The 26214-nt window shown below is 41.9% G+C and overlaps 1 long non-coding RNA gene across 3 annotated transcripts; it reads left to right on the plus strand.

The window, feature by feature from the left end:
* Positions 1 to 771: 771 nt before the first annotated feature.
* On the plus strand, positions 772 to 25913 carry LOC125696309 (uncharacterized). 3 transcript variants are annotated; one of them, XR_007378272.1, is made up of 6 exons: positions 772 to 1075; positions 4235 to 4291; positions 22085 to 22392; positions 22891 to 22991; positions 23691 to 23884; positions 25874 to 25913. It is a non-coding gene; the product is annotated as an uncharacterized LOC125696309 (long non-coding RNA). The 3 variants fall into 3 exon arrangements; XR_007378274.1 differs by having other exon boundaries at positions 22085 to 22169; XR_007378273.1 differs by lacking the exon at positions 22085 to 22392.
* The last annotated feature ends 301 nt before the right edge of the window (positions 25914 to 26214 follow it).

Here is a 26214-nt window from a genome sequence, read left to right on the forward strand (position 1 = left end):
CACACAGTGCCAAAACAGACAGACTCTATGGGAAGGGAAACTCTAAGTCTGAGGTATTGGTTGTGGCACTGCTGAAGCCAATTATGGCTGGTAAGTATGAATGAGGCTGGGTATTGTTGCAGTCTGTCACCTCTCACCCTAGTTAGTACGATAGTACTCACAAGGCATCCCACGCAAAAATAAAACCTATCTGAAAAGCTGTTAGAAGCTGATATGAGGTGACTTGCTTGATTTGAAATATAGAGTTATCAAAGAAATGAGTCCTGTTCAGTTCAGCTGTATCCATAGAGCTGCACTAGTTTCTATGATTGCTGTGGGTTTGTAAATTTTCCATGAAAAATATTTTCCTCTCTTTCTCTCACAATATCCTAGTTTATCTCTACATTCAGAAGAATTCCAAGTTTCTGCTCATGATGTTCTGTTCAAGTTTATTTCACTGTAGTGAGTCACGTAAGAGAAGTACAACAACTTTTTCCTGTCTGGCAGAATGGTTGAGCTGTTCCCATCTTAGTGAAAGAGAGGAGAAAGAATGGAAAGGTGTAGAGGACTTGATGCACACATTTCTAACACCAAACATCAGAATATTACCAGTATACTGGGACATGGATTGAACATATTAAAAACAAAACAGAACAAAATATTTAGAATTTATTAAAATAAAACCTCTGATCCCAAATATATAAAGTGATTTGTCACAATCACCATCAGAAGCTGTTCTTCAAATTAAGACTACCTGGAGAAAGGGGGAATACGTCAGGTAGAGGAAAGATTTGGAGAGAGCAGGATCCACCAGAACAAAAAGGGGAACTGACAGCAGATCATGCAGCGGAGTAATTTAGTGCCAGCTGGGAAATGTAAACAGGGTCAGAAGATGGCTGGGCAGGGGAAGGATGAGAGGGAGGGAAAAGTGTGCTAAAGGAGAAACTGAGATCAGAGAGCAGGAGAAAACTGGAAGTAGCTGGCTGGGTAAAGATCTGAGGGCACACAGCTGATGAGAAGATAAGTATGAAGACTGTTTCTATCCTACGTGTGGGAATGCAGGAAAGGGAGGTATGGCAACATAAATAGGCAGAAGGTCAGTAAAATTTATCACAGAGTGGCAAGAATGAGTAGATAAGAAACTGCAAAATAGAATGCGATTTCAGGTAGTCTGGACAATGAGACTGACTGAGGAAAAGTATGCATAAAAGGACTGAGAAGCCAGATGTGTTAGACAAGGAGGGAAACATGCTGGGATCAGTAAGTTTCTTGAGAAACATGAAATTGGGATGCTGAGTCAACAGCAGGGAGGCGGTAAGTAAGGCAAATCTGTTGGGGAAGGTGAGACAGGAGGAGTAATGCCGACATGGGATAGATGAATAGCCAAGGAATATGGAACAGTACATGTGATATTTAGATCTCACGGTTCCTCTGCTGTCAACAGATATTTGCTTATATACTAGCACAGAGTGTGTCACTCTACATCAGTGTTGCCAGTAGGGAGGTCAACAACTTATGAGCTATCCCATTAAACTAAATTTCTTAGATCTGTGTGGAAAATTCCTATGGTCATCAGTGTAGTGCTTTTCAAGTAGTTACATGATGGAACTCTGTTATTTCACTTTGCTTACTACAAATATTTTTTTGAAGATAAGTCTCACGAAAAATTATACTTTGAGAGTTCTGTTCATTTAAGCATCTGACAGTTTCAAACTTTCCAAACCCTTCTGAACCCTTCAATCGTGATTACATTTCCCTATCCTATCCCATAAATTTGTTCTCTGATACCATCTTTAATTGCAGGAATATGCATTAATTCTTCTGTTTTTTCCCACGGGGCACCTACTCCCCGACCTTCTTTGGGAGTGACTCAGAAATGAGTACTGGTGCAAGGTATTGTCTTTATTATCTGTTACAAAAACTGTGAGATGTATAGTGATGGAACGAGGGGATTGTAGGATGAAAAATGCCAACCCGTGCATTCTGTGATGGTTGGATACTGGCTCGTGTAGATTGTGTAGATTTTTTTTTATCTTTCCCTCTACCATTTGGTCTCTCTGCTTTGCCAGGGATCACACTTTTCCACAGGTGGTCACTAACTGTGCATTCCTCATTTCTGGGGTCCTGACAGGAGACTCTAGGGTCTGGTTTTCAGTAATGCTGAGCATTCACAGCTGCAGCTAAAGTTAGTGATACTAGTGATTTAAATGCATAAAGGACTATGTAATGTTACGTACTCTGAAATGTCGATATGATAAGTTTTAAAGGAAATGATTCGTGAATTCAACTGTCATGAAGGATGCAAGGATTTGAACGTGGAGAAAGTTTGGAATTTCTCCAATCAAAAGCATAAAAATATCTGTATCTTGGATCCCAACAAGGAGGGGGCAAAAGTTTTACCAAAAAAGGCCCCAGCCCTAACTGGATGAAAAAAACTTCTCAAAGGGGATATTAAGAGTATGCAGGGAGGTTACAAGTGGTGGAAAAAAGGATCAGCCAGCAGAGAAAGCTGTGTCTTGGAAGTCAGGAAGTTTAGAGACAAAGTAAGAATTGCTAGGAGTCAGGCTGAGCTGTACCTTCAAAAGAAGATCAAAGCAAGCAGCAAGAAGTTCTTCAGTCACAGACATAAAAAAAGACCAAGGGGAAAAAAAAGAAAAAGAAGAGAATGGGGAAAAAAAGCTGGAATGCTCTGTGAAGCAAGGGTATGGCGGGGATTTTATTTCCAAAGTATAACTCCAAAAAACCCAAATAAATACGTGACGTCCATTTTCAAATAAAAGTGCTGGTGGTCACGATGACAAATAGGAGTGAGGATTCGGAAAAATCAAAATGAAGTGAAGCAAAATTCAAAATACTTATTATTTTATAAATGAGGAGAATGAATATCTCCACTTATGAATGTTGAAAGTACAGGCAGATGAATTTGCAGGTCATGTGCAAAGTAATTTCATAAAATCATAGAACCACAAAATGGTTTGAGTTGGAAGGGACCTTTAAAGACCATTGGTTTGAGTTGGAAGGGACCTTAAAGACCATATAGTTCCAAACCTTCTGCTAGTGGGCACGGACAATTCCCACTAGATCAGATTGCCTGAGGTCCCATCCAACCTGGCTTTTAACACCTCAGGAATGGGAGCATTCACAGCTTCTCTTGGCAGCCTGTTTCAGTGCCTCACCACCCTTTGAATAAAGATTTTTTTATATCTAGTCTAATTCTTCCTTCCTTCAGTTTAAGGCCATTATCCTTTTTGTTATCACTACATGCCTTTGTAAAAAGTCCCTCCCCATCTTTTCTTCAGGCCCCTTTAACTACTGTCTTCCCAGATCCTCTTCCTCTGTAGACTGAACAACCCCAGTCCTCCCAGCCTGTCTCCATAGGAGAGGCTCCAGCCCTCCAGTCACCCTCTTGGCCTCCTCTGAACCTGCTCCAACAGGTCCATATCCTTTTTGTGCTGGGAGCTCTAGAGTTGAATGCAGTGTTGCAGAAAAGCAGAGCAAAATGTCAGAATCGCCTCTCTCACACTGCTGGTCACACTTCTTTTCAAGTAGTCCAGGATATTCAAGGTTTTCTGGACTGGAAGTGCACATTGCTGTCTCACGCTGAGCTTCTCAGCAATTAGCATTCCCGAGTCCTTCTTAGGACTGCTCTCTTATCCATTTGTCACCCAGCTTGTATTTGTGCTTAGGATTGCCCTGATCCAGGTGCAGCATTCTGCATTTGGTCTTGCTGATCTCAATGAAGTACACTCAGGCTCACCTCTCAAGCCTGTCCAGGTACCTCTGGATGGCATTAGCTCCCTCCTGCATGCTGACCACACCATACAACTTGGTGTCATTTCCAAACTTGCTGGGTATGCACTCAGTCCCACTGTCTGTGTCACCAACAAAGATGTTAATAAATTTGACAAAATGTAGTAAACCTTTAAAAAAGCTAGTGCCAGGTAGTCAACAACAATAAATGACACATTACTCTGAAATTGTATTTAATATTTCTAGTAAATTGAAAGCACATGTTCAATGCTCCTGAAAGAGAGGAATTTTGATTTGGGGTGTTTACTTACCTTCTAGGCTCACCTCCATAACATGCAGCATTTTAGGCTGTATATTTTAAAGATAAGGACAATCGTAAATGGTGGGGAAAATAACTAAATTGAAGCTAGGTGTATCAAATTTTGTCAAGGCAGGATAATCTGGTATCTATATTTTGTAATCTGTGGATATAGTTTACATGTACTTCTCTGAAAATCTCTTGCAGATTATGTGAAGATAAGCACTAAAGAGGCAACAGATGACTTAGTATTGCATCTTCAAGGTGAGTAAAGGGTATATAGGGATGGCCAGTACTGATGAGTAAAAAACAGCTGGTGAGAGAACACAAGTAGATGTCTGCAAAGAATTTTTACCTCCTAGAATATTTTTGTTAATGATGCTGTCTCAGTTTAGCTGCATGCTAATGAAATTTGCTCTTCAAGATGGGAAGTGCTGCCAAAGGAAGGAGAAACCTAGATATGATGTGAAGATTTGCATGACCCTGAGGGCTGGATTATTTGTGAAGTGAAGCACCTGAAGAGCTAAAGCTACAGATTTCTGCTCTAGGCTGGTTCTCATTGATTTTCCTGTGAGAGAGGAGAAAAAAGGCCTGGGATTTGGGTTTACATTGTGAAAATAAGTGTTCGTGTCATCTGAAGGAGCCCAGGAGGTAAGAAACAAGTTTAAACTACATCAGGAAAGATAACTACCGTAAAGATAGGGAAGTTCTAGTACTATTTTAAAAGGCACAGATGAGATCCAGAAGGGTAAACCAGGTACAGTTCTGGCCTTGGTGAAGAATGGTGGATTTAAACTAGAACTCATTTCTTTCTTAAAAGACAAAATAAAAGCAGTTTTTTCTGGTACAATAACAAGGCTGAAGCAATGAGTAGCTAACCACTCTTAAGTACAAGTGAAGAAGTGGAACTGGTTTAAAGGTAAGGGAGAGATAAGGAGAGTAGTCAATACTCGATTTCAAGAAGAGTTCTCTCACCTAAAGGAAATCAGCAGCAAAAGAAAGCACAGACAGAAGGCATTAGACAAGGTATTGGAATGAGCCTTGTGAGTATCAGAATGGTACTGAAAACTTTATAGTAGAAGAGAAAGGGAAAAAACTGCTGTGCTGCAGCTAGCATTCCCCAGCACATACTGACTTTCCTGCTGCTCTCTCTATCCCTGACTGTCAGCAGCCTGGACTCTTCCCTTCAAGCTCCACACAGGTTGCTACATATTCTCTTTTAAATACGTTTGTTGTTGCCTTGTCCTTAGTGCCAGTACTTAATGATTTTCTGAGGCTAGACATTGCAAGTACGTAAGTCACAGAAGAGACAAGGAGTCTTGTCTTTCCAGCCCATTACAGCCTTATAAGTATCACAGATGTTCAAATATACCAGTTTTGAAATGAAACTCCGACTCCTTTATTGTTCAGTGGTGCTTTCATGACTGCGTGATTGGCATATCTTATTTCCAGTTAATGGGTAATGCTCTGTCAGATTTTCTAAATTCTGGGCTTGACTCCACTTATAACACATGGAGTTTCTTCACTTATTCCACAGGAATAAGATACATCCCAGAGTTCTGAGGGAATTGGCTGATGTAGTCACCAAGCCACTCTTAATGATATTTGAAGAGCCATGGCAGACAGGTGAAGTCCCTGGTGACTGGAAAAAAGGCAATATCACACTCATTTTTAAGAAGGGTAAATGGATGACCCCAGGAACTACCAAATCTGTCCATCTTGTCTCTGTGCTGGGAAAGACCATGGAGCAGATCCTCCTGGAAGCTATCTTAAGGCCCATGGAAGGCACACAGGTGATACAAGAGAACCAGCATGGCTTCACCATGGGAAAATCTTGTTTGGTCAACCTAGTGGACTTCTGTGATGATGTAACTGCATCAATGGACAAGAGAAGAGCCATTGATGTCATCTATCTGGAATTCAGTAAGGCCTTTGACACAGGCCCACAATTGGGAAAATTGGAAAAATATGGATTTGATGAGTGGATTTGTCAGTGGATGAAGAACGGACTGTGGGACTGAATCCAAAAAGTGGTGGTCAATAGCTCAGTGTCTGGATGGAGATCAGTGACAAGTGGTGTCCTCCAGGGGTTGGTGCTGGGGCCAATACTCTTTAATATCTTTATCTTTATCAACAGTGGGATCAAGTGTACGCTCAGTAAGTTTGTGGATGTTGCCAAGCTGTAGGGTACAGTTGACATGCCCAGGGGACAGGATGCCATCCAGAAGGACCTAGACAGGCTTGAGCAGTGGGCCCAGGAGAGCCTCTTGGGGTTCAACAAATACAGGTGCAAGGTCTTGGACCTGGGTCGAGGCAACCCCACTACCAATAAAAGCTGAGTGTTGAAAGGCACTGCCCCTCTACTTGCCCTCGTGAGGCCTCACCTGGAGTACTGTATCCAGGTGTAGAGTCATCAGTTCAGAAGAGGCATAAGCTTGTTGAAGCGCGTTCAGAGAAGGGCCTCAAAAAATGATGCAAGGGATGGAACATCCCTCCCATGAAGACAGGCTGAAAGAGCTGGGGCTGTTCAGACTGGAGAAGAGAAGGCACCAAGGTGGCCTTTCAGTATCTAAAGGAGAGCTACAGGAAAGAAGGGGATGGACTCTTCAGCAAGATCTGTGGTAACAGGACAAGGGGAAACGGTTTCAAACTTAAAGAGGGTAAATTTAGGTTGAACATAAGGAAAAAGGTTTTTACTGTGAGGGTGGACAGGCACTGGAACAGGTTGCCCAGAGATGTGGTGGATGCCTTGTTCCTGGAGGCATTCGAGATCAGGATGGACGGAGCTCTAATCAATGTGATTTAGATGTAGATGTCCCTGTTCGTTGCAGGGTAGTTGGACTAGATGACCTGTAAAGGTCCCTTCCAACTCTAAGGATTCTATGATTCTATGACTCTAATCACATTTTTCTTTGTCTTATATTTGCTGTTACCACACAACCATGGGCTGAGTTAAGCTTGAAGTTCCATCCCTAACCAAGTATCTCATTTTGTAGGATAGCCAAGGCCAGATGACTTAAGATGGGTGTGGGAAGAAGGCAGAAGTAGTGAGACTTCCTCAAAACACTCTTCAGCCTCCAGGAATCTGTGGCTCGGGTAATTCCCGAGCCAGAGATGAGGTTTTGTTTTTAATAGCTCTGATGGATTTTTCTTCTGTGAATTCGTTCATGAATTTTTAAATGCAAGTTAACTTGTGGTATCCCACAACATCCTGTGGCTAGGGGTTAGCTGACTTTACTATGAGTTAAGAAAGGGGAAAGCTACCTTTTCATTTGCTTGCAAAATGCTTCCTGTTTTTTCATTTGATGCCTTCCTGCTTGTATACAAAAGCAAATAATGTGTAGTTATTTCCTATTTACCATGTTCATGCCACTTGTGATTTTACAGGCATCCATCATGTTATCCCTTAGGCTGAAGAGTCTTTGTTTAATTACTCCACATACGGAAGCTAATTAGTACATTTTATCAACCATGTCATCCTTCCCTGGGTTTTTACCATCTTTACTGATTGTTTAGATGTACTGGACAGTGGTTTCCTCCTGTGATGGTTTGTATTGGGATTTCACGTCCATCTTGTACTAAAAAGTGTACTGATTGCACCTTTGAATTCCCAAGAGCTCAGTCAGCTCGTGTTTAGGTTTTGAAGACTTTAATGTGTCTCTGTCCACTCCTCAAAGCAGTTCTCTGAGCTGACAGTTTTGAGTCATCTTTCTCAAAGTGCTTCCTCCCTTACTTCTGTCTCCCTCTCCCTTTCTCTCATACATTCATCCTCTCTGGCCTTCTGCATATCCTTCTTTTAATGACACATTGAGTCCCTGCATCCAAAGTATAACACATGCATCTCCAAAAAATAAATCTCTTTCTGACAAGTGTAGAATTATCAGGTCAAGTCTTATCTAATCTATCTCTCCCCAACCCTTGCATGCCGGTTCCTGGTTTATTGTCACTTCGTATTGTCACTTTCTCTCTATTTCTACTCCCAAAGTTCCAGAATTTCTCATCCTTGTTGTCACCTGCTTTACACTCTATGTGTGCTAACTTCCCTGGTGTACCTGTCATGACTTTGATGGTGTTGATGCCCCATGTCTTTCAGTGTTCAAGAGACGTCTGAATGATGCCATTAAGAATGTGCTTTGACTTCTGGCTAGCTCTGAAGTAGTCAAGAAGTTGGACGCAATGAACTCTGTAGATTCCTTCCAACTCCTCTCCTCAACTGTTATTCTGGGAATACCCCGGAGCAGTCTTCCTGAAGCTGATGATCTTGAATTGACCCCAAAGATGAAAATGTATGTGTGCCACCAGTGAAGGAGGCACAGCTCATGCCTTCAGCCCAACTTGCCTCACCAATGCACAGGGAATGAAAAGTATGGAAAGAAGTAGGCAGCCATCCAGTAGCTGCACTGAGAGATCTTCACCCTAGACACAGTTTTTGGCCTCTTACCTGCGTGCCATCTCTGGTTCAGGGTGAAAACACTCATCTTCAAGTGCCTGTCAGAGAAGAGGAGCAAGCTTACGAGGAAAACAAAAAAGAAAAAAAGGAAAAAAAAAGGAAAAGGAGAAGGAGAAGGAGAAGCTTTGCTCAGTTACTTCTTTCCCTGCTATTTCTTGCAGTTGTCTTGAGGCCATGGAAGTGAGCTACTCCATCTGAGAGCTGCTGCCTTCTTAGCCCCACAGAATGAGGAACTCTGGGACAGTCTTACTCTTTTCAGGGTCCATTCAAGACCACTCCTGTGTGGTATCATTTCATGTTAAGTGCCTAAGGCTAAGAGCTAGGGGGAAGTAAAGCTGAGAAAATCAGCTGACCATGAATGTAAATCAGTGGTTTCCTTCTTTCATCCCCTGGTCTAGTCTTTGCTTTTATCCCTGTTTCTCAGATCTGACCAGTACCTCTCAGAGATCAAAAGATGTCTGGCTTCGTCTTCTCTGCATTCAGATATATTCCACTCCTAGCACTTGCTTGGGAAATGGTTGTGATTGTTACTGTGTAATTAACTGGATAGCCAGTTCTTGTTATCTTTGGCTATTGCAATAGTGCTGTGGTGAACTACACACTTGGTGCTTCTGAATCCCTCAAGTCAGTGAGAGGTTTAGTACTTACTTACCAAAAATCTTGGATAGCTATGTTCATGACAGCAATGTTTATGCTTAGGGTTAAATGCCAAATGCAGTGACAAATAGTCAGGTGACTGGCAATAATTCCACTGACACAATCCATTATTGGCATCAAGAACAGAGCATTTTGGCCCAAAACAATTTTGATAGTAACCGCCCTGTCACTGGGGGTGCAAATCTTTTCAGCATTCTGCTATGTAGCATCCTTCCATTTTGCTTTCAAGTCTTGTGATGACTAGACTGGAATTTTATTCTGTGCTGAATTCTGTCTGTAATGGTTACTGTAGGACTACAGTCAGTGAATTTATCATGGCTGCATTTTGAGCTGCATATGGAGAGTCATTTCTGGCTTCAACTTGTCTTGTGTGGTCTTAGAATGTGGTTTTATATGCTTGAGATTATTGAACAAAGCCATTATTCTTGTTCCTGTCTCATACTGAGAAAAAATTCTGATTAGCTGTATGATTTTCACTGACCTGCTGCTATTGGTGATGTGGTGTGTCAGTGACATCAGATTTTGCACACTGGTTTGCTTTTGTGTATGCATAGGTGTGCATGTATGTGTATGGGATTTTTTCATTCTCAGAGTTTGCACCGTTATCTGTTTCTTCTGAATAATTAATCCAGTCCTACATTATTTGCTTAGCAATGTTGTATTACCAGCAGAATGGAAATCACTTTCTTATTTTCTACCAAATATTTGTCCAAATATTTCTTAAGGCCAAGACTGGCATCTGTGCGAACCGTTTGCTACTTTATTCCCATGTCCTAGTCATCCCTAACTGCCCCGAACCACAAATCATTTGCTCATTCCTGTTCAAGCCATCAGTCTAGCCCTCTGGGCTTTGCAGAATCTAGCAATAAATCTAGCTCTGATGACCCAGATCTTCTGAACCCTGACCTTAAAATTAAAGTTAATGGTCCAGAGACCCCTAACAGCAAGAGGATTAATCATAAGCCATTTGTCTCTGATAGCCCAGCTTCTAGTCCTACAGGTCATGCAGTACCCAACAATTAAACTGTCTCAGTCCTTGCTGTCTCAGAACTAATCTGAACCCAAACTCTAACTTTCAGCCGAACCTCGAAACCAGTATCTGACTGAATTAAGCACAAATCTTTGGACTGTGGCACAATGAAGAAATTCTTGGTTAGTCTTGGCACTGATGACCTCAGAAACAGAAAAAATATAATTGGGCCTAGCTGCTGTGGAATACTTAGTGCTAGCCCATGGACTCATAAGAGGAAGCCTGAATGAGTAAGGACTTCTGCTTGTTATTATGGTTTGAAATGCTACTGAAACTAGCTGGCAGAAATGCTTTGTTCTGTGGCTGTGATAAGTTGGCAGGTTATAATAAGGAGCAGGTTTGAGTAAAGAAAATGAGGAACCGATAAATTAGCTTTACAGCTGGATCATTTCCTCTCCAGTGAGGCAAGAAAGAAGTCTGGAGCGAAAATCTTCTAGTGCTGGAAACAAAGAAAAGAACTATGGGCACTAAGAAAGATGCTGCCGTGTTTCCCAGATCCCCAAATTAACCTGGAAATCTAAATACTTAATGCTGACCTGAGCCTTATTCCAGTACCTACAGAAAAACAGTCTTCTGCTGTGCAACCTACAGGAACACTAGACCTGATATACTCTACATTCAAGAAGATCTATCTGAGCTGTCTATCATCCTTTTCCTGCAGAATGTGAAGAATGAAGAAAGATAACTGTCCCTCTGTGTCTCCTGCTTGAAATCTTATCTTGTTCTAAATGCTGGTGACTTAATGCTAATATTAAACAAAGTTAAAGACCCTTCTTGTTCCTTCTCTATCACTTGGTCTTTGACCACGACAAATCTACAGTCCTGTAATAGCTACCTAAAATACTCAATCTGTGCTATACTGAATATATACTGTGAACATATACTGTGCTATAGCCTTACCCAACAGTTTTCCTGTGCTAGCAAGAAGATATGACATCTGATTTTGATTTGAATATGATTTATTCAGAACGTTAGCATTTAGTTTGGGTTTACAGGGAGCATCAGGAAATAAGAAACTTAGTCCACAGAAAAATTCTACTGGTCTACGTCTTGAAAGCCAAAGGATGTCTAGGGTGCAGGCAAATTGCTTATCGTTAGTTTAAGCCTAGTGTTACAAGCCTTTCTTCAGATTGAGCAAGGTTTGGGATCAAAGAATCCTGGCTTTAGATTTATTACTGAAACTCAGGGCTTCCAATGAGGGAAGACAAAGATGTAGCTTTCAGAGGCAGAAGTCTTACTGTGAGTCTGATTTCTGTTAAGACATTCAGACGTCTCCTTCAGGGTAGGGTTTAGGAAGCAAAAACTGCAAAACTAAATCTATTTCTGAATCATACAGCCACTGAGAGGGTAAGATGTTGGATGAAGTTAGTAAGGAAAAAGAATTTATGACTAATTTCTTATCCCTCATCAGACCTGACTATATTAAAATGGAGTAGGACTAAACAACCTGCAACTTATAAGAACCAAAAAATTAATCATAAACTATTTGGCCTGCAGGCTACTTACCTCATGTTGGCCATGTTGGTAAGTTCCCAGAATAAGAAAAGTCCCTGAAGTTCTAGACTTCCTCATCTTACTTCTGCTTTGAAAGACAAGTTCTTAAAATGCTGAAATTACTCATCAGTTATCTTTTCCTGCTAACTGGGTCCCTTATCTTACCTGTCATTACTTGCTAAGTAATGCAAAGTAATGCAAAGTATTCAGACTTTCACCCCCCTTAGCTGCAACTCTGAAAGGGAGCTTTGCCTCTTTACAGAAGCCTTAATCATTTCTGTCAAATAACTGCATGACTCTGACACAAATCCTAAAATTCAGGAGTAATATTAGGGTTACTCTTTCTTTTCTGAAACAAAATCTATCTGTACACCTAACCATGTTACTAACCATAATCCAAAGCAAAAATCACAGTTACAGCAAAAATGCAGTTAATTGTGAACTAAGTCTTACTGCTAACTTCATCTCTCCTCTTTATCACAGCAAGACTTACATGTCTTGGAAATAAATATAATTTCAGATTTCTCCACTCCCTGTTCTACAAACCCTAAGCATCTGAAAGAAATGCTTACACTCCAGTAAAGTTGAAATTTTAATGTTTTATATTAGAACCAGTGCTGTCATTTTTTTCTTAAAACCTTATCCTAACTGTAATATCAATTCTGAGCCCAGTCAGAGGCTAGAGAGAAAAAAAGTCAGTCACACTCTACTTCCTTCTTCTTTCTCTAGCAGTGCCTGGAAGATTCAAGCCTGTGTCTTGCCTTGGATTCCCTTATGCTAAGTTGCAACCTGTGAGCTGACCCCTCCTCTAGCTTGAATGCAAAGTAACCAAAGACATTTTACAGTACAAACATCTTATATTTTCCATTGCAAACTCCCATTTTTAAGCTGTGTCCTTCAGCTACACATTTGAAATTCCAAGATTCATGAAGGAAAGCAGCTCCTTGCTTCCTGATCCCGGCCCTTGCCAGAAGAAGTTTGCTGTGCTGCTGTGCTACCCTGTTCCCCTGTGCCCTCAGGCAGACCAGTGAGTGCTGGCAAAGCAGCAGGTGAGCAACTGTGGGAAGCTGTGAAGTTTTCTAAAGCAACTCGTGTGCGCATGGCTGGTGAAATTGAAATGCCTGCCAGGGTTGGTCTTCATGGAGACACCTCTAATTGGCTGCTGCAGCTCTCCCTGAGCATTCGGTGTGTGGTAAAATGTCCTTCCTGGCTCTTGCTGTTTCACCTGCTGAAGTTTTAACGGGACATATTTTTTCTTAAAGTAATGGTAAATCGATCCCTCCACTTTATTGTTCTTCTTTGCAACACATATCTTAGAAGCTCACTATAGACTTTCTGGCAGTGGTGGACTTCACAGGATCTAGCAGTAGCATGCTATCCTCCTATTTTAAAGCAAACCCAATATAACTCTTGTGCTTTTTTGAAAGGTGAAGGTCAGGGCCATGTGAGTAGAGCAGACATTTTTATTTTAGAGAGCACATCCCAGGGGAGGTTACAAGGAAGGTTTATGAAATCAATTTACAGAATGGAGGGAATCGATAGGACTAATTTGCCCACTGTCCTTTCCAATATAAAAGCTACAGTAATCAGATGAGCTTATAATGAGAAATGTTTAGAAATGCTGAGTAACTTGGTTCTTTGCAGGTCATACATGTAAGGCACAGCATTCCTAAGCTGTGGATACTGAGTTTTTACATGGACTTTAAGTGAGACTGCACAAGATCATGAAAATGAAACGAAGTCTGAATATTGAGGGCATACTATCAGGCTTTCTCTTTTTTATACTTTAGGCATTTCTTTATGAACATTCCCAGAGCCGTATAGACTTCTGCTTTGACTCTCTATGACCAGTCCCATGTTCCTAATGTTCAAGTCTTACACGGCTGAACACAGTTTTTCTGCCTCAACAGACTGTACCCTGGGACAGATTTCTTACACTCTTTGTACTTGTATTCAGTGGCTGAGAATGTTAATTTCTGTCTTTCTTGTTCTTCCCACAGAATGTACACTGAGCCATGATTTTCAGTCTGGCTGTGTCCTGAGTCACTGTCTTCTCTATCATGTATCTACGTGCTTGTTCTGCACACTACTGGCTGTCGCTGTTTTGATTTTTTCACAGAATCATAGAATGGCCTGGGTTGGAAAGGACCACAATGACCATCTAGTCCCAACCTCCTGCTATGTGCAGGGTGGCCAACCAGCAGAGCAGGCTGCCCAGAGCTGTCTTTTCCTTGGACAGCTCCTTGCTGTTGACGTTTGTATGTGTTTCCCCAGCATTGGAGATGTTTCTCTTGACATATTCTCGAGCAAACTGAAATCACAAAAAGTGAAGTCTCAAAAAATGATGCAGTTTCTGATTAGAGAATCTTCTTCATCTCTGTAGTTGCTTGTGGATATCAGAGTTCTGCACTGTGTACCTCACGTATCTAAGTAACCTTCTTCCTTATTTCAAGTAATAATAAAGTACTTTCCCCACCTCCATCTTAACTCCAATTCCTATTCACAGTGTTCTGCCTAAAATCCTGTGTAATTTTCAGTTATTCCTGTATTTCCCAACCAAAACACTAGTTATGAGATAAGGACAAACTCTTGTGTTATTAATTCTTATGGTCAGTTCTGTACTCAGAATCTATTTTTTTCTCACATGATGTCTGTGATTATGCAATGCTGTTTGTTTAGAAATTGAGCTTTTCTGTGGAGTTGTATTGCTTCTCTCATAGATTTTGCTTTGTGCACTTCTTACACATGCGCCATTTCTCAGTGTGTGTCACTCCCTCATCACTTCTACCTTAGGTAATGAAATGGCAGGATTTAATTATCCTTCAGATAAAGAAGCTCATTATTAGAAGTCTGTTCACAGATGTTGTGTGTCAAATCCAGCTAGCATGATGACTACATTATGCAAACAGACTGTTGCCTCCTCCAGACTTTCTTCTCTAGTTCGCCCTCCATGCATATTGCCACATCTCCAAGAGAATGACTGAAGCAATCTACACAATTACTGGTACACTCTGCACCCTTTTGAGACAGTCTTAAGTAAAGACCTCAGCTAGAAGAATTTTGCTTACACGTCTCTTTTTGGTGATAGGGCTACAGGGCTATGCTCCATCGTAACCTAGCTCAGCAGAAGACATTTTCAGCTAGCTTTTCAGCAACAAGATGCCATGCAACTGAGTTCTCTGATTCAACTTGGGATGTGGGTATACAAGCAGGGGTAAGGGAAAGTTAAGCATCGTGGAGCTGGTAGATTGTTTGTTTCCAGACTGGTCCTGATTTGGATTTGATTTCTGCTGATATCTGATCATTGATCCAAACAGTGCTACACCCGAGGGGAGTAGCAGGCTGTCTATTTAATACATGGATTGTATCTTTTGGTTCCTTTGAAAATGGCAATATTGTAGTGATGTATTTAGCTTGATGTTTCTCTCATGGCTTGATGTTATTTTCAATTCACTGGTCCTTGAACTGTGTTGTTTTATAGAGAGAGGTTTATTTCGTGCAATCTGTGCAGAGTTCATGTAATGTGCCCTACAATCTCTCCTTCCTCCAATCACTTCCAGCAATTTGGCATTACTAAGAAGAGGGGGACATATTTTGTTTCATTTCAAACCCACTCACACACTTCTGAAATGAGGAACAGAAATCCAACAGGATTAGATTTGTTTTCTTTTTAAAGGGGGCTAAATGCCAATTTGGGCTGCTGTGAAGAGAAGGAAGTCCTGAATTAACAACGTAAAAGTTCCTGGCTGTGGCCAGACTCTCTTCCTACGGAGAGGGGAAAAGTCTCATGTTTTCAAAGAATCCCACTTCTTACAGCCACACTCTGTGACTTCTGGAAAGCTCTCCCACTTTTCCCAGTCTCTTAGGAAGCAGTTCTGCTCGGGACATAAATTGCAGTCCTTTGCCCTCATTCACACATAATCCCTGCTGTGGATCTATACTTGCATTTTTTCATTTTTGGAAGGGGGAAGTAATGGAAATCTGTCACAAGGCAGTTGCTGCATTTCTTTGCTTTGAGAGGTCTGTTTTTACAAATCATTAACTCCCTGTCATCATCATTTTGGGTCAGGGAAACCTGGAGCAGAGCAAAGGCAACTCAAGTGAGAGAAACTGAGCAAAAGAAATATGTCCCAGTCTTGTCTGCTGCTGCTACCACTGCAACCCTTAGTATAGGCTGGAAGCAGGGTACATGAAGCTGGAGGGAGTATGGATGACAAAATACTCAGCTGCAGCTCTAGGCAAAATCTTTCTAGCCACACCAGTAGTGTAAAACTTTTTTCTTAGGCTCCTTAAGGAAGTTGTGTCCTTCACATAAGGGGCTTGGCTGTGTTGGAGCAAAGACAATGTAGATTTGTTTATGGTGGTATACTTTGAGTTTTGCTGTCTTTGCACTTTGATCTGTTTCTTCACTTTTGCTGCATTTCAGAATGGATAGCAGAGCTAGCCTAATTTTCTTTCAGTTTTTCTTCTCTGAGTGAGTACAGCACCACTTACCATACCAAACTACTGTCTTCCCAATGGATGAAGATATTCTGGAAGGAGAAAGGGTTGTGTGTCTCCCTATGTGATGATTTAGATTACTTATTTGTTGCAGCTGCCCACACTATAAGAATTGTGCCTGTTTGCAGTAATTCTACACACCATTTTCCCCTCCACTTCACTTAAAGCTGCCACTTGAAGCTGCAACAACAGTAGGTTGGTCACAAGTGGTGACCCCCAGGGGTCAATCTTGGCTCTGGTGCTCTTCAACATCTTTATCAATGACACAGATGATGGCATCGAATGCATCTGCAAGTTTGTACATGGCACCAAACTGAGCAGTGCAGTCAATAGCAGGGGGAAGGGAAGCATCCAGAAGGACCTGGACAGGCTGGAGAAGTGGGCCCATGTGAACCTAATGAGGTTCAGTAAGGCCAAGTGCAAGGTGCTGCACTTGGGTCAGGGCACTGCCAGGTATTGATACAGACTGGGGGAAGATCTCCTTGAGAGCAGCCCTGCACAGAAGGACTTGGGGTCCTGGTGGGCGAGAAGCTGGCCATGAGGCAGCAGTGTGCGCCTGCAGCCCGGAAGGCCAGCTGTGTTCTGGGCTGCATGAAAAAGGGGCGGCCAGCAGGAGAGGGAGGTGATCGTCCCCCTCTGCTCGGCTCTTGTGAGGCCCCATCTGCAGCGCTGCGTCCAGGCCTGGGGCCCCCAGCACAAGATTCATAGAATCATAGAATTGCTCAGGTTGGAAAAGACCTTCAAGATCATCGAGTCCAACCACAACCCCACCATGCTACCCTAACTCTAACAACCCTCTGCTAAATCACGTCCCCGAGCACCACATCCAAATGGTTTTTAAACACATCCAGGGATGGTGACTCAACCACCTCCCCAGGGAGCCTATTCCAGTGCTTAACAGCCCTTTCTGTAAATAATTTTTTCCTGATATCCAATCTAAACTTCTCCTGACGCAACTTGAGGCCATTTCCCCTCATCCTGTCACCAGTGAGAAGAGACCAGCCCCGCTCTGCTGCGATCACCTTTCAGGTATTTGAAGAGAGCAATAAGGTCTCCCCTCAGCCTCCTCTTTCCCAGACTGAACAGCCCCAGTTCCTTCAGTCTCTCCTCACAGGCCATATTCTCCAAGCCCTTCCCCAGCCTTGTTGCCCTTCTTTGGACCTGCTCCAGCGCCTCATTGTCCTTCTGTGAAAGATGTGGGGCTCTTGGAACAGGTGCACAGGAGGACAACTAAGATGATCGGAGGTCTGGAGCCTCTCCTATGAAGAAAAGTTGAGGGAACTGGGCTTGTTTAGCTTGGAGAAGAGAAGGCTCTGGGGAGACCTCATTGTGGCCTTCCAGTACTTGAAAGGAATGTATAAACTGAGACAGGGGAGGTTTAGGTTGGATATTAGGAGGAAGTTTTTCACCCAGAGGGTGGTGAGGCACTAGAACAGGTTGCCCAAGGAGGCTGTGGATGCCCCATCCCTGCAGGCATTCAAGGCCAGGCTGGATGTGGCTCTGGGCAGCCTAGGCTGCTGGTTGGCGACCCTGCACGTAGCAGGGGGTTGGAACTGGATGAGCACTGTGCTCCTTTTCAACCCAGGCCATTCTGTGATTCTATGATTCTATGACAACAGCAAGGACCTTGCAGCTTTACGGTGAAACTAGGCAGTGGTGGGTGAGGAGGAGAGCAGCTAGATATCTGTGGAGAGCAGGAACTCCCCACTCCCAGCTGCCAGCATCATTTCTGCTCTCCTGTGATCGTTTTCTCTTTCCCTGCTGGGCATTCAGAAAGCTGAGGGGGGGGGGCTGATGTTCTAGAATCAAAGAATCATGGAATTGCTCAGGTTGGAAAACACCTTAAAGGTCATGGAGTCCAACCACAAGCTAACCATACTACCCTAGGTAGCATCGTAGTGTCTTGCAGATTTGTGGTCCAAGCAGCAATGCAAACCTCTTGATCTGACAAGTCACGACTCAGGACAGCTTCTTTCAGAAGCCTTGGCAGCTGGATTTTGTTTTATCTTCTTTATCTTTTATTTCTTTTTCCTAAAAGAAATGGTAGATTTATACACGATATGCCAGTTGCAGCAGCCAGGTCCTTGAGAGGGAAGCACCAGCTACCACTATGTGTGCAATAAAAAGCAAGAGGCTTAAAAACCTTGGCACCTACCAGCAATTCTCCCTGCTTAGCTGGAGGAAGAGCTTTCCCTTGGGGCTGTTCAGATGTGGGACAGGCAGCGTTCTTGCCACACTGTCCGGTAAGGTGGCTGAGGTTCAGAGGTATGGGAGGAACAGGAGTGTTTTCATTCCCCTTGTCCTGTGACCGACATCACCATGACCATTTTTCCAACAGAAGTGGTGGAGTAGGAACATAACAGGAGAGTTAGGAGTCTTCTTACTCTCTCCATCTTTTTTTCAATGCCTGGGATTTTACAAAACTCTAACTCTGAAACATATTAAGAGACCGAGCTGCTTACAAAACCGCCAGCTCCGCAGGGTTTGCTTATCCCTGGTAATTATCACTTAATATTTGGCCCAGTGCAGCTATCTTTCAGTCTTATAAGGATAAATGTATTTGTTTCACTGCTATCTGAGCTCTTTCTCAACATAAGACTGAAACCTATAGTTTATTATTCCTGGACAGAGGCCTACACACACTATGTGTTACTTCTGTAGTTCCCTCAGTCAGTGAGAAATGTTTTAGTATTATTATCACTAAATATTTTGCCAGACGTTGCGGTCTTCCAGCTTTCACAAAGATAGGGAGGGAAAGGATGTGTGGCTAAAGTGCAGGCTTAAGAGATGGGAGACAGGAGGCCCTTTTTCCTTATCAGTGCCAAACTGCTCAGGGAGAAAATTCCCCTGGTAACGAGAAAGTCTGTAAGGCCCTTAACAAGCTACTATCTTCTTGTACTCATATTTCTCATCCCATCAACTGAAATGAAGCGTATCATTACCACAGGTGCATTTAGCAGTAGGACTCAGGTCTAAATAACCTGTGCAATGCTACTGTTTCTTGAGCACAGCTTTCAGCATTTTTTCTTGGTGCTCTTGGAGCTGTACAGACCTAAGTTGTATTTTTACAGCAGAAGTGAAAGCTTCTACTCTCTAGACTCCATGCTAAATCCATGATTTCATTGTGCTTAGTAGCTTCTTAGTCACTGTATTTTATTTTTCCCTGTTTACATGTATTTAGTCTCTAGAGTTGGTCTGGAACTACGTACAATGGAGCTTACATGCATAGGAGATCGATACCAATTCACTTAATAATGCTGTGAAAGATACAAATTAAGAAGCAGATACATATCAGGCTGACATCTCCCACGGTTTCCAATGGTTTCCAGTGGAAATGATAAGTTCTAGATGCTTTAAGACCTACAAAATCTTTAATTTATGCAATATTGACAATTTTATTATCTTCATATTACATTATTATATTAATATTAATATCACACTGTGTTAAACTAAAAGTATGGTGTCAGAGCTGGATGAGGCACAATATCAGGGCAAAATATATTTGAAAGAAGGAATAAGCTGATTTCAAACTTCTGAATTCTCTAGTGCCATCACACTGCTTTCCTGATTTGTCAGTCCCAAATCTTGCAGTAGAGTTTATGAGACTTTTCTTAACAGCTGCCTGAAAATACCACATGTCGGTCACCTCCTATGAGAATACATGTCCATAATTTCTTAAGAAATGCTCCACTGTTCAAAGAGCAGGAAGCTCATAGGCAGCACCGGTGGCAAAAGAGCCAGAGGACACATTTGCAAAGAGCTGGCTCAGCAGCCAGGGGCTCTAGCTCCCTCAGCTGCGGTCTTACCATGAAAGGAAGAGGGTTGAATTTGCACGACTCACCGAATTGCTGCTCTTCGTATCTCAGACGTTCTGTCAGACTGCCCTGCAGTCCTCTGACCTCAGCAGGAGCTGCTCATCTTCAAAACTCAAGCCTTTTAAGGTACAATTGAAGCGTACTGGTTTTAGAGCTGAACTCGGGGGAATTCCATTCTACTATATTACCCATCCACCTGACCTCTGGGAGATGTAACTGGACCAGGAAAAGAGCAGAGCTCGCATTTTGGCAGAGAAACGGGTCACAGGTGGATGTGGAAGGTCTGTGCTGCCAAGTGCAATAGGACGCTGACCCTGTCCGCCCACTTGGCAGCTGCTTGCCTCTCCCAGCAGCAGGGGCCATAAGGACCCATACCTCTGCTGGTGGTGAGCAACTTAATAGTTCTCCTAATGGCCTACATGCTCTGTGTGCATCCCATGAAATGAGTATGAAAATGGTTCATTACCTGCCAGTGTCACGGGGTCAGGTTTTTCAAAGGTTTTTAGGTACATAAAGTTGCAGGTGGACAGCTAATGATGTTTACAAAAGCACTCGTGTGCCAGATTCTCATGGATTTCAGCGTGGGTTAGGCACATGGAGATAGAGTGTCTTTTAAGCATCCAAGTCCTTTGAGAAGTGAAGTATTTTGCATTTACTGTAGTGTCCTGCAGGGTGCATAAGGCTTATTACTACAGAGCAGCTTGTGTGCTGTAAATCCAGCATACTGGCTTACCCTGCAGTGACTTGTTCGTCTTCCCATAGCTGGTGGAACGAAATCTGCTGTGTACATCCCACATATCTACCATCTGGGCAACAATGCCTATTTGTTTTCTGGAAGCCTTCTCTTGAGTTTACTTTTCTTATTAAGAAGGGAAAAAGAGAGAAAGAGAGAGAAAAAAAGAGAGAGAGAGAGAGAGAGAGAAAGAGGCATCAGTGTCCAGCACACAGCACATTACCAACTACACTGCCAATTAACGTGCCAGAATTCCCTTGCTCACACATGTTATGTTGTTTTGATGTAACTAAACGACAGTTGCATTCAGCTGCTTCTTTCTATGGAAAAAACATCTTCAAAAGAGCAGATGAGCACGACCCTCTTTTTCGTTTTGTTTCCCATTACTTTAATTGTGTATATATTGAACATATCATCTATCGTGGAAAATTGCTTTCGTCTCTCTAACATCTGCAGGACACTACTGTGGCAAAGACTAGTGCATCTGCTCGCACAGCTTTTGCACTCCCCGTTTGCTATTCCATTTCACACTCACAAATTTCAAACCTGTGTTCCTAAAGTTAGCCTGTAAAACCCACTGAACTCATTGGAAAGTGCAGGTGCTCAGCAACGCAGCAGATCAGGCCATTTTTGTCTAGGTGTCTAAATATGCTTTTACTGGCTTAGACATTTGAACTCAGTGTTTTTGCTCTGGGAGCATTAATCTTGCATCTCAAGTGTACACTAAATTCCAGTTTGCTTCCTCTGTCTCAGTCTGTTAAAAATTTTGTTCCATGTTTTTATTAATACCATTCAGCAGTTTTTCCTTGGCTCTTCAGCCACACTGCTTGCTCATTGGTGAGCCCAACATGATCCACAAATAGTGTCCTGTGTGTGTTATTAGATGAATATAACCCTGATGCCAAGGCCAATATTTCTTTTTAATCTCCTTGCATACCATCTTCTGCTCCTTGTAATCCTTGCAAACTAGAAGAGATTCTGGTGTGACCAAAGCGTTGGAAGGTTTGTGCAATTAAGGCTGAGGATAATGTATGCTGTGAGTGGCCCTGCTTAATCCTGTGACTGTCTGTGTGCAGAGCATGCATATCATCTCCGGATGCCGTGGTACACATGTTAACAATGGGAAAAGTACTCAGTGGAAGAATGTAACTTTCTAACTCAGCTGCTGCAGTTGGCAGAGGCCGTTCCTCAGTCCGCAATTTGTCTTGGTCTTGTGACTGCGTGTGGAAATGCCCCAAATTGTTTTTCTTACATTTTCACCTGCAGGGCTTTAAATGAGAGACAGGAAAAGCATTTCAGCGGTATTTAAATAATGTTTTTCTAATTGCACAAGTTGCTTTAAAAAAAAAAAATGCGTTTTTCAAAACATTGGTTTCAGGATGAAAATATGCTAGATGGAGTGAAGAAGGAGGAAGGAAACTGCAGAGTTCCATATGCTGAGATCTTTTTAACCCACTTCCTCGGTGAGCGAGAGCTGGTTTTAAGGGAGTGAAAACAGATTTGAAGGTGCCTCCCTTCAAAGGAGCTGCCTGTTAATCTCTCTAACAAGTGGGAGCCTTTCTGAGAGCCATTGACAGCCTGGAATATCTGCCATGGACAAAGACATTCATGGCAGGGTTCAACCAGTGGTTGAATCCACGTGAACCAGGGAATCTGGGAAAGGATCATGGAGAAAGCTTCTAGCTGGTATGTTTTCAAATCTGAATAAGTAATTCTGTATAAATGCCCAAATGTCTAAAATCTCACATTTAACATATTCAGAAGAATCTGAATTATCTCTCTTTCCCACAGGTAAGTTCCGAGGTTCCCATGACTTTGTACTGGAATTAGGCTTGCTAGGTACTCTGAAAAACAAAAAGGGAAAGAAAAAAAGAAGAAAAAAATTGATGCTTCAGAATCAATTTTGTTAATTAGCAAATCACACATATTTTTTTCCCTTAAACTAGATGTCCAAAAAATAAAAATAAAATCTGAAGTGCCAAAACAATGAAATGTTGTGCAACAATCAGCTGAGTCCTTATTTTAAGCACAAAATCTTGTGTTTTCACCTGAAAACCAGTGTTCTGGTTTTTGTTGTTGTTAGTTTGTTGCTTGGTTTCAGTTATTTGTTGGTGTCTATTTGGGGATTTTGTTTTGTTTTTATTATTGTTACACAGATTTTCGTTTTTCTTCCTTGCTTGGTAGAAATGGCTTCTTTTGAATCACAAACAGAATATCCCTTCAGCCACCAGTAACTCAAACCCTTGGTAAAACCAGCTCCAGGCTAAATTCATCACAAGCCACAGGTAAGAGGGCAGAAGCTTGCAGCAGTGTAAACATAAACATTGATTTTGTATTTGTACGTGCGCAAGTCGTTTACACATTTGCGCCTCAATCCTGTGTGCAAACCAGAGGAAGGATAAAATGTGCCGAAAGCTGTGGAAATTGAACTGGGAGAGTCCTTGCAGATTTATTAAAATAAAACAAAACAATGCTTCTCTAAGTTTTTCCACCCCTGGCTGTATTGTGCACGTCGGGTCAATCCTCTGCTGAAGTCAGTGGGAGCTTGCCTGGTTTCAATGGAAATAGGTTTTGGTCCCTCTGCTGTAAATCCCCTGTTAAGGAGAATCCTACTGATCAGAAGTGACTCATTCAGAAACAGAACTTGTGATCTGTTTGAAAAAAATCCTTCTCCATATTTAGTACTGCTTAAAATATGTTATTTAAAAAATAGCATAACAGATTATCTCATGAAATACAACTGAAAAGTTCCCTTCTCTTTTCTTTTTTTTTCAAACGCAGCCTTTTCCTCTCTGCCCAGCTCCTCCTACTCAAAAAAAAAAAAAAAAAGAAAGTGAAGTATACAATAATGCCAGTAATTACGTGTTACGAGATTTTTATTGCCTTGCAATTTATTACAAATGTTTTTGTGGGTGGTACAAAGTATTTGAACAGGTTTTCAAACTAGTCAGAAACGTATTAAATATTGGTGATTGTTATTACAGGTTGTGTTTTATGGTCTACGGTTGATTTATGGGTACAAAAACAAAAAGTCAGTGCAGCGTGGCTCTCGCAGCCCTCTTCTTGTGGCAACACTTCACAACGCAGAGCAAGCCTCTCCCAGCTGAAGAACAAAAACTTATCATTACAGGAGCAGAAACAAAGCATTATGCACACCTTGCTGCTTCCATTACCTCAGGTAGGATTTGCAGGCAGTCAGTATTTCCACAGAGCTGTTTTCAAACTTTCCGTGAATCTGAGTAAGAAACCTGAACTGTAGATTTTGGATTCAGGATGTTTTGCTCAACTCGATGTTGAAGATCACTTGCAAAGCAGATGTGGAAATATCTTCTGTAAGAGAAAAGTATTACTGGTTTGATATATTCCCAATTAAAAATCTGTGTGATACATCCAGGGAAAGGCACCAGGCACGTCATGCCTAACAACTAGAACATAAGGTTACCCAGATTATTTCATGACACAGAGCTCTTACACTGTGCAGCAGTGACTACTAATCAAAAAAGGACTCGTGGATATATTTGCCCTACAGATGTCCTGCAGATACCAGGTTAGCTAGCTGATTTTCTCAGAAGGGCTAGTGCAACCTCCATATCCTATACCATTTCAAAAATAGATCGTAACATCAACCACACTGTGCCCAGCAACCCCATTCCCATTCTCTCCTCATTTATTTTATTTTCACCATTGATCACTCATCAGAAATTGTCCCTGTCCTGATTGCTTTGAGAACAGATAAAAATGAACTGCATCTAACCGCAGAAAATCTTAAATGTGAACAGGATGTTTTCATATGAATAAGAAACATGCTTCTGCCTGGAGCAAAAAGAAAAAAAAGAGAAAAAGAAAAAAAGGAAATTCAAATGCAATAGCTGTTTATGTATGTAAGGATTTTCCTGACCTTTCTTTCCCTACAGCTGAGAGGAAACTGTATCTCCCTGGTAAATTTGAACTGGGTACTTTCTCCACCCTGTTTTCTGATGGAAAGTCTTGAGGGAGGAGGCCGTGGCTGTTGCACACGCAGAATTGGTATCACCTTCATGAACAGCTTGGTGTGGCTGAGCATGCAGAGCTTACAGATAACCCACTCACTGTCCCAGAGACTGGGCACTGATTTGTCTTCAGCTGCCAGAGGTAGTCGTGACTGGGAAATGAGTCACATCTCCCTCTGCTTCTGTTGTTGAAGCAGAGGGATTACCAAACTAATGAGCTGTAGGGCTGTCTAGGTTTCCCAAAATGCAAGGTCCCAAATTAAAAAAAAAAAAAAAAGTCATGGCCTGGGCTTTGGGCCATCTCTATGTACTTGCATTTCAGCCAGCAGCAAAAGGTTTCTGCTTCATTTCAGCCTTCAAAACCCATAGGATTTTTTTTCTCACATTCTCAAAAGCAGTGAATAAGATTGGTATTGCTAAGCACGAAGAAAGAGGTCCAAATGACCCTCTGGACTGACAGGAGAGAGGAAAAATCCCAAGTAGAAATATATTCAAATCCATGGTGGGCTGATGAAGAATAGTCTCATTTTTTATCTGAGTTTCATTCTGGCCCTGAAAGCAAATCCTGTCTAGACCAAGCAAGGATCCTCATGGACTTTTTTTTCTCAGCCCCTTCCTTCCACCATGCTGTGCCTGTCAGTGTAATCCCAGACTCTGCCTAAATGAGAAGATGATGCTGCACACACAGCTCTGCCCCAGGTTGCAGACGAGAGAAATATCCTATATCTTAAGCTACCTTTGGAAAGTACAAAAGGATTATACCACTGAGAAAGGGAAGTATCATCCTGAACGACAATAGAGGCTTTTATTTATTCATCAGTCGTTGGAGATTTTTGGTTGAATAATTCTGTTAGCTGTAAATCTTTGGCACAAGTTTAAAGTCTCTGCAGAATCCATTAAGGCACAAGGCTGTAGCAAAGAGGCAGTTCACTCCTTCTTTAGACATTTAGCTCCCATTTACATCAATGGAAATTAGATAATTCACACATCTGTTTCTTCTAGCGTGTGCTTGGAGTGCTGAACTTCAGCACTGAGAAGGGCTGATTTATATGGCTAAGCAACTCACCTTCAGAAGTGAGGTGCAATTACAGTGAATAAAATTTGGCAGTCAAAGTGGAGGCACCTAAAATCCTTAATTGTTTTTAATCTATTTTGTATCTCCATTTGCTTCTCCATAGATACAGACGCCCCCCAGAATATGTATTATTCTCTAGGTAAGTTTGCATCTTCCATCTTTTTAACTTCAGATTTAGGGTGCATTGATAAATATTCCTTCTCTTAACTTTGAGAAGGGTTTGATTTCCTTCACTATTCCTTGATGTCTCCTAAATGTTTCTTTTCATATTTGCTATTTGCATTTTTCATATTTAATAGTGGAAATACACATGCCCATACACAACCTTATGCACCCATAATTATGGCATAGGTGATTACACTTATGGGCTATGAATTTTTTGCTTGCTGTGGTAAAAAAATACACTTTAAAATACAGTTGTCTTTTGTAATATTGATAACACAT

The sequence above is a fragment of the Lagopus muta genome, chromosome 7, assembly GCF_023343835.1.
Source record: "Lagopus muta isolate bLagMut1 chromosome 7, bLagMut1 primary, whole genome shotgun sequence".
Classification (NCBI taxonomy): Eukaryota; Metazoa; Chordata; class Aves; order Galliformes; family Phasianidae; genus Lagopus; species Lagopus muta.